This window comes from Psammomys obesus, unplaced genomic scaffold, assembly GCF_907164565.1.
Source record: "Psammomys obesus unplaced genomic scaffold, mPsaObe1.curated_primary_1811, whole genome shotgun sequence".
Taxonomy (NCBI): Eukaryota; Metazoa; Chordata; class Mammalia; order Rodentia; family Muridae; genus Psammomys; species Psammomys obesus.
The window spans coordinates 435,654-449,767 of record NW_026592368.1 but is presented as its reverse complement, the minus strand read 5'-3'; the positions used below and the strand labels follow the sequence as shown (position 1 = coordinate 449,767).

The 14,114-nt window shown below is 38.6% G+C and overlaps 1 protein-coding gene across 1 annotated transcript in view; it reads left to right on the top strand.

Annotated features, from left to right (window-relative positions):
• LOC129681268 (zinc finger protein 431-like) overlaps positions 1–14,114 on the top strand; it is a 69,677-nt gene that overhangs the window by 54,485 nt on the left and 1,078 nt on the right. The gene's annotated exons all lie outside the window — the stretch shown is intronic.

Genomic DNA, 14,114 nt, shown 5'->3' with positions numbered 1-14,114 from the left:
TAGTGATGCTAGATAATGTAACAACATTTTCATTTCTTGCTAGTAAAAAGAATTCTGGTGTGTGTACTATGATTATGGGTTTTTAGCACATGTCTATGTGGATAGTAGAAGACAACTTTTTGGTCTACTTTTTGTCGTCTTTGTATGCCAATGAAATGTCAAGTTGCCAGCTTTGCATACCTCAGACATTTCCACAAAGCTGACAAACTGATTCTGAAATGAGATTGGTTGAAATATCATATCCATAAAATCTTGTCTTCTTTTCAAATTGGAAATGTCATCATATAAGGGTGGAGAAAACATGATGATCTGAATAATAAATTATATTGTCAAAGATATATAGTGTTGTTTTGTGAATGTGTTTCTCTAGTCTTACTAGTAAAGAGTTGTTCACTACATATCTTAGAACGACACACAAATGCCAGAGAATTGTCTCGGTGGGTGAAGTTGGTTGCTGCTAACCCTGAAAACCCAAGTTCACTCTGGGAGATTCATATTACTTCTACATTTTTTTCTCATTTTACAATTGGGATTTGGAATATTCACACCAACACACTGAAGGTAAATAAATTTTAAATCCATGTAAGTGCCATTGACATTACTTGAACGAAATGACTTCCCGGGTCATTTTATAACTTATATAGGGGAAGTAGTGATAGAATGCAGTACGTTGTCCTCTCACTGCTTAAAGATCAATTGACAAAATGTATACACACAGAAACAGATCCACCATTATCAAACTGATGAAACTAACATAAAAAATCACCCAATTGTTGAAAACAGAGAAATTTAATTGCCAGATTTCTATACATTAGTATAGACATTCAAAAGGTGTTACTGTTTATCAAAACTGATGGTTCCTTTTAAAATCTTATTTTGTTCTTTCTCTGTTTCAAAGAGAGGCCATTTTACAAATAAACCTCAGTTGGGATTAGAGGTGCACGCCTATCATCATAGCACCTAGGAGACAGTAGCAGGCTGATATGTCTGAATTTGTGGCCTGCTTGGTCAAAAGAGTGAGTTCCAGTAGAGCTATGGCTAGATAGAGAGATTCTGTCCCCCAAAGTTTCAAAAATTTTGAGTATATCTCAAAATATGGAAATGTTTCTGATATATTCTTACAAGGCTCTGAGTGGTTTCAACCAATCCTTTTGTCATCTTTACTCGCATTAAGAGAACTGTGTTAACAATGAAAAAAATAGGAAGAAATTTGAAAAGTCCATTCACAGAGGGATAGAAATCCATTTGAGTCCTTCTACAACCACGTACAGGGACTTTTTTTCACCTGGAAGTGCTAGGAGACAAAAGCAGAAATGGAAAATCTCCATCCTCTGCACTCTAATGACATATTTGTGAGGTGGAAAGTTCATAGTTCTGCTTTCCTTGTGTACCCAAGTATGGTTCATATCACTGACATTGGAGGGCTCAGAATTACCTGTCTTCCCATGTCCAAGGCACCTAATGTTTTCTTTTGTCCCCCTGGGGACCAGGTATGCAAGTGGTGAAAAGACACACACATACTTGATTCTATATTGTAAAAAAAAAAAAGCCAAAAAACCCCCAAATTTTTTAATATTAAAGGAAACTGATTTAATTTCTATGCATTAGTTATTTCACAATGTATAGCAAGTGCATACTATGTATCAATGGAGGACAGAATAGAGGATCCGATGCATGTGATTAGACCTCAGGCAGTTGTGAGCTGTCTATTAGGTGATGGAGTTCAAAGCTAGGCTCTGTGGCAGAGCAGACAGTGCTCTTAAGGACTGAACCATCAATTCAGCCCCATGAGCATGTCATTCATAGCAGTAAGGTATGAGTGGTTGATCGTAAGTTCATCTTGAACACAACCTTGATGATACAGAAGAAAACCAAAAGAGCATCAGAACCTCATTTAGTTTGGGAGTTAAAGAAGTCTCTCTGTCCTGATCTCCCCAAAATGAGGGAAGTGTTTAAAAAATGAGAAATTGAGAATAAAAGTGTTTAAGAAGTGGCTGACCACTTCACCAAAGCCACAAGACTGAGGACACATTTAAAGTTTACTCCTGCTGGAGCTTATGCTTATTGTAAAAACAGAACAAAAACAAAAAAACTGGCAGCAGTAAAGACTGACTTGTCTAACTGGGATTATATTCTGCTTCACAGATGGCTGAAAACATTCAGTAAGCATTCCTGAGTGCTGGTTACTCCAGAGGACATGGGGGATGTTGTCAGGGGATTCTGAGACTCAAAGTACTCTAGGGCTGGGGAAATCAGGCATTTACAAAAAGCTTCGAAATAGGAATGAAGTTAGGGAGGGATGCTAACCATACAGGATTAAAATGCCAAAGAACAATGCTTTCGATATGCCTGAAGACAAGATGGCTTCTGCTATATCCTCTATCTACTTGGCTGTGGTGGGTCAGCCCCCTCCAAGTGTTCTACTCTTTCCTTTTCTTGGCAACTATATGTAGCTGTCAGCGACAGTACCATACAGGCCCATACTTGCTGGTCTCCAATAGGATCTTAAAGTCCTTGGTTCCCACTCTGTCATCTCTGTAACCTGCCTGCTTGGTAGCAATAAGGATATTCTGAAGAAACATTTGTATCTTTCTCTTAGGTGAAAATTAGTAAAGCAGCAGACTCCATTAACTTCTAATTTCCCCTTGAATCTCATTCTGGGAAAGACTGTTTCTTCCAGATGAGAAATTCTCTGCTGAATAACTCATTATCTGAATACCTGGTGGGAGAGAAAGGAGCTATGAATGGGTGAGGATTTGATGAATGGAAAAATTCATTACATGTCTTGATTAGATTACATAATAGTGCATATCTCCTGGCTTCTATCTAAACCTGTTAGGACTTCAAAGATGTAGTGGTTACCTTTTATCTTCATCACTGCACAACATTTTTACTCCAAATACATATATTCATATGTTTAAAATTTTCTGTGATAATTTGATTTTATCCATTGTTTATTCTCTTTTTGTTATAAAGAATAGTGCCAGCATGAATCTCTGGCTGGCCTTGAACTTGGTATATAAACTAGATAGGCCTACTTTCCCTCCAGAGTGTCTGTCATATAGGTAGGCAGGACACACCTCAATAATTTATGTCTTTTGATGGGCTTATTGATGATGAGTGGTTAAGCCTGGCTGGTTAGGGGTAGCCAGGATATAGGCTCTGGTCCTAACTCCAGTAACAAAGGAAGGCTGCCATCCAATGGTGCCTTCCTGCCTTATAATCTGCTCTCTCCCATCTATGAGCAATGTTGTTTTTCTTTAACATGGAGTCTACTAGTAACACATCAAAGTACTATGGCAGAGTACTATCCTCATTCTACTGATAGTGAAACCTGGCTCACAGAGATAAGTAGTTTTATAATCTAGTTAAGTGTGACTGCTTATCTTCCTCATCCCATCATTCTAATAAGTCACTAAATGAAGTTGAAAGCACATCAACAAGACATGTTGCTTTGAAAGAGGAGGCAGAAATTTCAAAATTTCCAAGTCACCCAAAGAAAGAATGATCAGTGGTGTGCTGCTAGGCCTTGCGATTGGCTCAGGCCAATGTCCATAATAGTCATTGCAGTTCTAGCTTTTAAAAGCCATGACATCAGCAAGTGTTTACTAAGGTATTTACCAACATGTATTTTCAAATGTTTTCCATCCAAAGCAGCTCAGGTCACTTAGGCTCATATTCCTATTAGTCATTAAACAATGCCAACTCTCCTGCAAGGGGGAGATTAGTCTCAGTCTGGGATGAGCTCCCAAATGACATATCCAATGAAAAGTGTTCTGTCCTGAAACCATATACACACAAGAGAAATGGACTAGACGTGCACTCTAGCATGTCTCACTACTAAAATTGTTCAAAGTATATTCTGGGTCCTTAACCTAGAAGAGACTTAAGGATTACAGCATATGTGGAATGTTATAGGCTGCTCCTTTTTGAGTGGTACCCAGGGATGAATCCATGCTATCATTTAAGATATTTTTTTATTTTTAATCTCTTAAGTGTGCAGAGTAGTTTCACCATATACAGGATATTAATTCTAGAACAGATGCATAGCAAGCCTTTTATAAAAACATTACAGAGTCAGGCTCTTCTATGTCAAATCAGGTGACCTTGATCCCATTCTGTTGCTTTCCATGAAAATGACCTTGTCATCTTTTAGATTACGCTAAATATCATCTTTAATTATAGGGCTGTACCACCACTCAGTTTTGATATTACCCATTTGAGTCATAGAGTCAACTCTTTTTTGCAGTAGCAGGAAGATTTGCATGTGGAGCTCAGATTTTGCTTTGAGATCACAATAAGACTAGCTCATTTTATATATCAGAGGGAGAAATAGGGTACTCAAAGGGCTGCTGATGTCACCATTTTGAAAATGAACTGATTGTAGCAGGGTGAGTGATTTTGTAATTTCCCAACAGGTAATTAATGTCAGATGAATGAAGACAGACCAGATTGGTTAGTGTACAGTTTTGGGAAGGATAGCATTGTGGGGATCAGGAACCAGGTGAAGGAGGTGTGTGAGTGGTGCAGAACCCACACAGCATCCTGGCAAATAAGACTCAGGAGACTGGACTAAGGTGTATGTCTAACTTTATTGTCCATTGTAAAAGTCTTTAAATGATTGAAAGGCCAATCAGACCATCCCATGGTAGTCTCAGGCACCAACAACAAAGCATGGTGCAACTATAAGGAAATGCATGTAGGACAAAGTCACCTTAGGAGACTTCTGTGAATAAGGGAGAAGCAATCTTTGCCCAAGCCTCAGATCCATTTTGAGACTTTAATACTGTGCTAGGAGTCCCTATTATGTCACCACTGTGTGCAGTCGACCAGGATCTTTGGGGGACCCATAGGAGTCACTGATGTCACTCACCATTCTCTATGGACCTCCAAAAGGCTTAGCTTGACAGTCCTCACAAAGCATGATCTAATGAATATTGAATATCCACCTGAGGAACTGTCCTTTGCAGATATACACATTCCACTTGCATGTTTATGTCAGCTATGGGGATTGAGACACAGAGCATTCACTCTAACTGTGTGTCAGGTCCCAAATCTAAAGAAGTAATACTGTGCTACTGAGAATTTCACACAGTATCTTAATGTTGTTCTCTTTGAAAAAGAATGGCCCCATCTTTTTCAAAGTCATTTTAGTTAGTTGTTTGTTTGTTTTTTTAATTACGTTTATCTCCTTAAAAGAATCATTTAGCTTCTTTAAATTTGGGTTTCTCTATCAACTTATTTATTTTATTCTCCTTTGTTTTCTGGCCATTGAGAATATTTTCATTTTTTCTCAAGTGCTGTTGATTATTTCTATATAGAGCAACGTCACCTGTAGTTCAGGCTTGCCTCAAGTTAGCTAGGTAATTGAAAAGTTCTCTGAACCCTGAATCCTATCTTTGCTTCTCAATGCTGGAAAAGCGCTCTATAAAATCTTTCCAGGCAAGACCTTGACTAGTCAGTGGAGAGGGAAATTAGGCCAGTGAATGTGTGTGTTCCAACATCTCTGGCTGAGTTCTTTGAGAACATTGAAACTGTCATTGTCACAGCACAGTATGTGATGCACAAGAAGAAGAGGTAAAAGTACTGAACATTAGCAATTTTTCTGAGGTAATCAGTTTTAGATGATCAATAATATCCTGACTGGCCACTTCTGAGTCCCACAGACCAGGGAATGAAGAATCAGAATGAAAGACTGAATTTATGTAATGCAAAATTACTGAATTTTTCAACAATTACAGTAGTTCAACCAAAAAAAGTTTGTAATATGGTGTGGCATGTTATTTTTCAGGTTTAAGATGCTCAGTCTGAAAGAAAAGTTGAGTAGTATTTGATGTGCTCTAATAAAAATCTCTAGTCTCTGAGCACATGGGCACATAAAACCTGGTTCAGCCTTTCAAAATAATTTCTTGCGATTAAAGTTATAGCAATCCTGCTCTCTATTTCCTGAATACACACCTTCTCTATTTTTAATTAAATTTTTATTTTTTATATTAGTTTATTTACTTTGTATCCCTCATTCCCTCCCAATTCCACCCTCCATCCCTCATCTCCCATGCCTCTCTCCAAGTACACTGATAGAGGAGGTCCTCCTTCCCTTCCATCTGAATTTAGCTTATCAGGTCTCTCAGATCTGGCTACATTTCCCTTCTCTGCGGCCTGGCAAGGCTGCTCCCCTCTGAAGGCAAGGCTGTCAAAGAGCTAGCCACTGAGTTCATGTCAGAGACGGTCCCTGTTTCCCTTACTAGAGAACCACTTGGATACTGAGCTGATATGGGCTATATCTGAGCAGGGGTTCTAGGTTGTATCTGTGAATGGTCTTTGTTTGGAGCATCAGTCTCAGAAAAGAAACCTGGGCCCAGATATTTTGGTTCTGTTGCTCTACTTATGGAGGTCCAGACCTCTCCCGGACTTAACCATCTCCCTCTGCTTTTCCCTGCACTCTCCCCAGAGTTTAGTTCAGTCTCAGCATCTGCTTAGATACACTGCTGGGTAGAGTCTTTCAGAGGTCCTCTGTGGTAAGCTCCTGTTCTGTTTCCTGTTTTTTCCTTCTTCCAGTGTCCATCCTGTTTGTTTTTGAGTGAGGATTGATCATCTTATCCAGGGTCCTCCTTCATCAGCTTCTTTAGGTGTACAGATTTTTGTAGATTTATCCTATATTATAGGTCTAGAATACACTTATAAGTGAGTATATACCATGTATGTCTTTCTGTTTCTGGGATAACACATTCAGAATGATCTTTTCTAGCTCCCACCTTTTGCCTGCAAATTTCATGATTTTCTGTTTTTTAATTGCTGAGTAGTATTCGATTGTGTAAATGTACCACAATTTCTTGTATCCATTCCTCATTAAATGACATCTGGGTTGTTTCCAGCTCCTGGCTATTACAGATAATTGCTAAGAACACAGTTGAATGTCCCAACCCACAAGATTGTCAGCATAGAACCTGGAGAGGGCTGTGGGAATGGGATGGAACAGGAGATGTGAAGAATGGAGACAAGACAAAATTCTGATCAAGTCTCAGTTCATTGATCTTTAGGTTACAGCTTATAAAGAATGAGAATGGGCAATTCAGGGGGAGGAACTAGTTTTAGTGAAAATCTCAAAACAGGACATTCTCAAGGAAATTCTCAAAGTGAGAGAACATTCTCAGGTAAGTGGGAGGCGAGTTCTCATAAGCATATCTTCCCAAATCTAAACTGTTAAACCTCTACAAAGCTCAAAGCAGCACTTGTGGTCCAGGAATGGAAAATCACTGCAACCATGCAAGGCACAATGTGCGTCATAGATATCAAGCAGACAGGAGTCAAACAGCCATTCCCTGGTTCCACACAGGTCCCCCTTTTTTATTTTTTTTTCAAGCCTGTGATCCAAGAGAACTGTGCCTGTCTTAGGTTGGAATCCTGTATCTTTAACCCTTGCTCGCCAGTCATTGAATACATCAGCAGCTATTGGCTGAGCTCCTGTTTTAGGATGCAATGGGGGAAAAATACCACTGTGGATTCTTGTCCCCGTCACTGGCTAACTTGTTCAGCTCACTGAGATGGTCAGTATTCTGTAATAGAAGTTTCAAAGAGGCCATTATCTGCCATTTTTAGCCTGTGGTAATGGACCTGTATGGGTTTTGTCTTGATGGCATCAATCTACTGCTTAAGGAAAGCCATGAGCTTATTAAACAATATTGGACTGAGGGAAAGCAAAATGAGCAAGCCTATCAGGGGGTCCTAAAATGGAGGGTAAAAGGGTAGTAAGCCAAGGAGAATTTCTAAACCAAGGCTGAAACCACCCCTGTTCTTGTTCCCTCAGATGTTTTCTTTGCTCCAAGCCTTCCCTGAATCTTTTTCTACTCCTGAATAATCTACATAGAAACAGCATTCCTCTTTTAGGGCAGCACAGAGTCCTTCCTTCTGAGCAAACAAAAGGTCTAATCCTCTTCTATTTTATAACACTACTTCTGAAAGAGAGGTTAAAGATTTTTGTAAGTGGGAAATAGCAGTTTTCATTCTTTCAATATCTAGGTCAATTGATGAACTCGGCTGATCATAATATCTGTCCTGAAAAACTAGAGAAGAAATTCCTGTTCTAGCCCTAGACAGGCCCAAGCCCAGGAGAACAGCCACTGTAACTGCAGTAACTGGTTCGTTTTTAGGGCGTAGCAAGGCTTGATCCTCCTTTGGGTCCCAAAGATGAGAAAACTGATCAGAGAAATAATATGTTAATCTTGGCACTAATTGTACTAAAACACAATTAGAATCATAAAACAAATGCATAGAAAAGCAGGAGGTACGACCATCAGAACAAGCCCATCAAGTATTGTTTGGAGGAATTACATATTGTCCTGCTCCTGAGGCATTTATACTCTAAAGGTTTCATTACAAAGATGTTTATGTGAAGCAGGAATTTTACCGATACATGTACCCTGCCCTTAAATGGACTGTAGAGTTAGATGAACTTGAGTGGTTTTTCACCATCTACATGAGCTGTGATCTAATGAAATAGAGAAACTACCTAAAACAGCAATTCCTTTATAATAGGAAGATTTTGTATTGTAGCAAAACCAGCAGGTCTGGATTAGCTCAGGTCTGGATTCATTAAGGATAAGAAAGGTATGCTGTACAAGTTCTAGAAGAGAATCCTCAGTAGATTTATCTGATAAGGGAATTACTATAGGAACAGGTGTTAAACCTGGGAAAACATGCCCCATGGCAGGGTGGTAGGTGCTGGTAGGGGTTTCAGAACTGGAGCCAAAACTGGATTTGGTCCTATTCCTACTGTTTTATCTGTACGTAATTGGCTGAGTAACCTCATAGTGAAAACAGTACCAGGATGTTTGCTGAGTTTTTTGTAAATTCTAATTCCCCGGGATAGTCCTGTGTCCCAGTTTTTCTTCTTTCCTGACTCCATAAATGAAATATTTAAGGTGGGCGTGCCTTGAAAACAACTATAGACACGTATCTGACCATCCTTAAGATCTTTTATGTTTATTTTTATGGAGTCTGTGATTGAAGGAAGTCTCCACCATGTCTGTGGTCTCGCAAACCCACTTGACACAATAGTTATCTCCTGATCCTCCCCATCCTCTTTTTCTACTATTCTCAGCCGGACAGACATAGAAGTAACCCCAACTGTTTGCCCAATTACCACAATATGAGAATAGCTTGGATGATGGAAATAGTATATCAGGAAACCAGGTCCCCTTATGTGCTATTTTAAAGACACTACAGACAGCTTCTCATTCTGGCCCCAAGATTAACCAAGTAAGATTAAGTGGCATGTGTGGATTTGAGTGTTGATGTTCCATTCCCCATCCTAGTGCAGCGACAATCAATGTCATCCATGCGATGATCCAATTAATTTTTCTTTTTCTGTTATACAAGAAGAAGCATTCTCAGGGACTCCTTTTTCCCTGGATATATTGTTGTCATCTATTTGTTTTATAAGTCTTTCAGATAACAATCGTGCTGCATCTATTGGTCTGGAATAAACACAAACTGCACCTCTGCCCCACATTAGGACTGGGTCTGGGCCATGCCATTTATCATCCAAAGGATCCTTCCAGAGAACAGTAGCATATTGAGTTTTTGTATTTGTATGCCAGAATCACTCAGCTGCTGAATGACCACCTTTATCAACATTTAAAAAATGTAAAATAAAAAGTGAGGAACAGCCTAGAACTCATTGGCACAGGAGACAACTTCCTGAACAGAACACCAATAGCACAGGCTCTAAGAGCAACAATCAATAAATGGGACCTCATGAAACTAAAAAGCTTCTGTAAAGCAAAGAACACCGTCATCAAAACAAAACGACTGCCTACAGATTGGGAAATAATCTTCACTAACCCTTTATCTGACAGAGGACTAATATCGAGTATATACAAAGAACTAAAGAAGCTGAAAAGCAGCAAACCAAGTAATCCAATTAAAAAATGGGGAACAGAGCTAAACAGAGAATTCTCGACAGAGGAATATTGAATGGCAGATAAACACTTAAAGCAATGCTCAACCTCATTAGCCATCAGGGCAATGCAAATCAAAATGATCCTGAGATTTCACCTCACACCCATCAGAATGGCCAAGATGAAAAACTCAAGTGACAACACATGCTAAAGAGGTTGTGGAGAAAGGGGAACCCTCCTCCACTGCTGGTGGGAATGTAAACTTGTACAACCACTTTGGAAATCTATCTGTCGCTTTCTCAGACAATTAGGAATAGTGCTTCCTCAAGACCCAGCTATACCACTGCTAGGTATATACCCAAAATTTGCTCAAGTACACAAAAGGGATACTTGCTCAACCATGTTTATAGCAGCTTTATTTGTAATAGCTAGAACCTGAAAACAACCCAGATGTCCATCAACAGAGGAATGGATACAGAAATTGTGGTATTTTTACACAATGGAATACTACTCAGCATTCAAAAAGGAGGAAATCATGAAATTTGCAGGCAAATGGTGGGATCTAGAAAAGATCATTCTGAGTGAAATATCCCAGAAGGAGAAAGACAAACATGCTATATACTTGCTTATATAGACCTATAAGATATGATAAACATAATGAAATCTATACACCTAAAAAAGATAATCAAGAGAGCAGACATGGGGTAAGATGATCAATCCTTGTTTAGAAAGACAGATGGGATGTTCATTGAAATATGACAGGAGTCTACTGAAGGCATCTGAAAGACTCTCACTAGCAGTGTTTTCAAAGCAGATACAAAGACTCATAACCAAACCTTCAGCAGAGTACAGGGAATCATATGAAAGAAGGGGAGTTAGTATGATGGGGAAAGGATAGAAGCTCCACAAGGACCAAATATATCTGGGCACAGGGTCTTTTCTGAGACTGACATTCAACCAAGGACCATGTATGGATATAACCTAGAACCTCTGCTCGGATGTAGCCCGTAGTAGCTCAGTAACCAATTGGTTTCCTATAGTGAGGGGAAAAAGGACTATTTCTAACAGGAACTCAATGGCTGGCTCTTTGACCTCCCCACCTCCCAAGGGAGGAGCAGTCCTGTTAGGCCACAGAGGAGGACTTTGCAGCCAGTCCTGAAGATACCTGATAAAACAGGATCAGATGAATGGGGAGGAGGTCCCCCCATCAGTAGACTTGGAAAGGGGCAGGGTGGAGATGAGGGAAGGAGGGTGGGATTGGGAGGGAATGAGGGAGCAGGATACAGCTGGGATACAGAGTTAATAAAATGTAACTGATGAGAAAAAAATAAAATTAAAAAAATATATAAAATAAAGAGACAATGTGATAAAAGATTTCATGGTGATCTTTTCATTGGGTACCACTCCCCCTTTTTAATTTTTTCAAGAGTATTTTTAATAGATAAATGAGCCTTTTCTACCATGCCCTATCCTTGTGGATTATATGGAATTTTAGTGGTATGTTTAATATTAAACTTAATACAAAATTGTTGAAAAGTTTTTCCAATATAATCAGGGCCATTGTTAGTTTTAATTTGTTGAGGAAATCTCATCACTGCAAATGCTGAAAGTAATGAACTATGACATGTTTACCTGTTTTCCCAGATTGTAGGGTGGCAAAAATAAAGGTATCAATATTAACATGAACATATTTTAAATTGCCATTACCAAATTTATTTATATGTGTAACATCCATCTGCCAAACAGTGTTTGGTATGAGTCCTCTAGGATTTACTCCTAGGTAAGGTGTGGGCAAAAATGTCACACAGGAATGGCATTGTTTAACAATTTGTCTGGCTTTTTCTTTAGGAATTTTAAACATTAATTGTAAAGTATGAGAATTAAGATGATGAATTTTATGAGCTTTAGCAGCCTGTGAAAGATTGTCCATTGTATGTTGTATGTTGCATGTTAAAGTCAATAATTTTAGTTGTCAAATCAGCTTTAAAATTATCTTTTGCTAATGGACCAGGTAGTCCTGAATAACCTTGAATAGGACCAATATAGAAAGGCTGAGAACATTTTTGAATTAGAGACTGACATTGTAAAAATAATTTTGCTGTGTCAGAAGCATGTTTTATTTGTGCTGAAGTTTCTAAAATAAGAATCAAATGAGCCAAATAAGCACTATCTGTATAAATATTTAAAGCTTTATCTGGAAATGCTGAAAATATGGCAATAATAGCTTGCAACTCTACAAGCTGAGCTGACTTTAATAAGGTCTGAAAACTTATAGTTTGTTTATTAAAAAATATGCCACTTGACCATTAGAAGATCCATCTGTAAATATAGTAAATGAATTTGCAAGAGGTTGTAAAGAAGTCTTTCAGGGAAACACAAAGGCATGCAAATTAAAAATCTGAATTAATCTATCTGGTGGATAATGATTATCAATTTGTCCTGGAAATGAGGCACAAGCAATTGGCCAACAATCTGTATTTTGAAATAACCAATCTACTTGTGCTTTAGAATAGGGCTAAATTTTTTATTAAGTTCTATGCCAAAATATTTTTTGCTACTATCTCTTCCTAATAAAATAATATCTGCAATTGCATTATAATATGGATATATTACCTTACTAGGAGAAGAAGGAAGGTGCACCCACATAATTGGTGCTACTTGCCAGAACACTGCAGTTGGTTAATAGTGGTATTAAATATGATAAGCATTAGAGGTTTGGAATAATCAACAAAAGTAATAAATTGGGATGCAATAGCATGTTTAACCTTTTTATGGGCTAAGCCTCCTTCCATAGTAAGAGTTCTAGGAGACTTAGGATCATTATCTCCCTTTAAGCTGTCAAATAATGGTTTTTATTTGCCCGTGGTTAGTTTTAGATAAGTTCATAACCAATCAATATCATCTAGCAATTTTTGAAAATCATTAAGTGTCTTTAAATTACCCATTCTAAAAGTTGCCTTTTTAGTTATAATTTTTGGTCCATTAATCTGAAATCCCAAATACGTATAAGGATCTTGAAGCTGAACTTTTTCAGGTGCAATTTGTAGTCCTGAAATTGTTTTTATAAAGCTTTTATTTATTTTTACATTTTTTTCTTTATTAATTACACTTAATTCCCTTTGTATTCCCTCTGTGGTTTCCTCCCTCCTCCCATCCCAATCCCTCCCTTCCTCCACCCTCTGCATGCATGCCCCTCTCCAAGTCCACTGATAGGGGAGGTCTTCTTTTCCTTCCTTCTGATCCTAGTCAATTAGGTCTCATCAGGAGTGGCTGCATTGTCTTCTTCTATGACCTGGTAATGCTGCAGTAACCTGACACAGAGGACTTCTGAAAAGCTCTGCCCTGCAGACTATCAAAGCAGATGCTGAGACTTATGGGCAACCTTTGGGCAGAGTGCAGGGAATCTTATGAAAGAAGTGGGAAACAGTAAGATCTGGAGAGGACAGGAACTCCATAAGGAGAGCAACAGAACCAAAAAATCTGAACACAGGGGTCTTTCCTGAGACTGATACTCCAAGGACTATGCATGAAGATAACCTAAGAGCCCTGCACAGATGTAGCCCATGGCAGTTCAGTATCCAAGTGGGTTCCATTGTAATAGGAACAGGGACTGTCTCTGACATGAACTGATTGGCCTGCTCTTTTAATAACCTCCCCCTGAGGGGGAAGCAGCATTACCAGGCCACAGTCCTGAAAATTTTTAAAACTGTTTTTAAGTCTGTAAAAACACTTTAAAACTGAATTTTCCTCTTTGCCTGCCAGTATTATATCATCCATATAATGAATGATATAAATTTCTTTCCAATTGTCTCTAGCTTTTTGTATAGCAGAAGCTACAAATTTTTGACACAAAGTTGGACTATTCGCCATACCCTGAGGCACCACATTCCAATGATATCTTTTTATAGGTTCCTTAAAGTTAATTGATGGTACACTGAAGGCAAAATGCTTTTGATCATTTGGATGCAAAGGAATTGCAAAAAAATCAATCTTTTAAATCTATAATTATTTTATAATACCCCTGATGGATGGCTACAGTCATAGGAAGTCCAGGTTGCAGGGCTCCCATTAGAACCATGGTGGCGTTAACTGCATGTAAATCTTGTAACAATCTCTGTTTGCCTGATTTCTTTTTGAGACAAATACAGGAGTATTCCATGGAGAGTTGCTTTCTACTATATGACCAGCCATTAATTGCTCCTGCACTAGCATCTG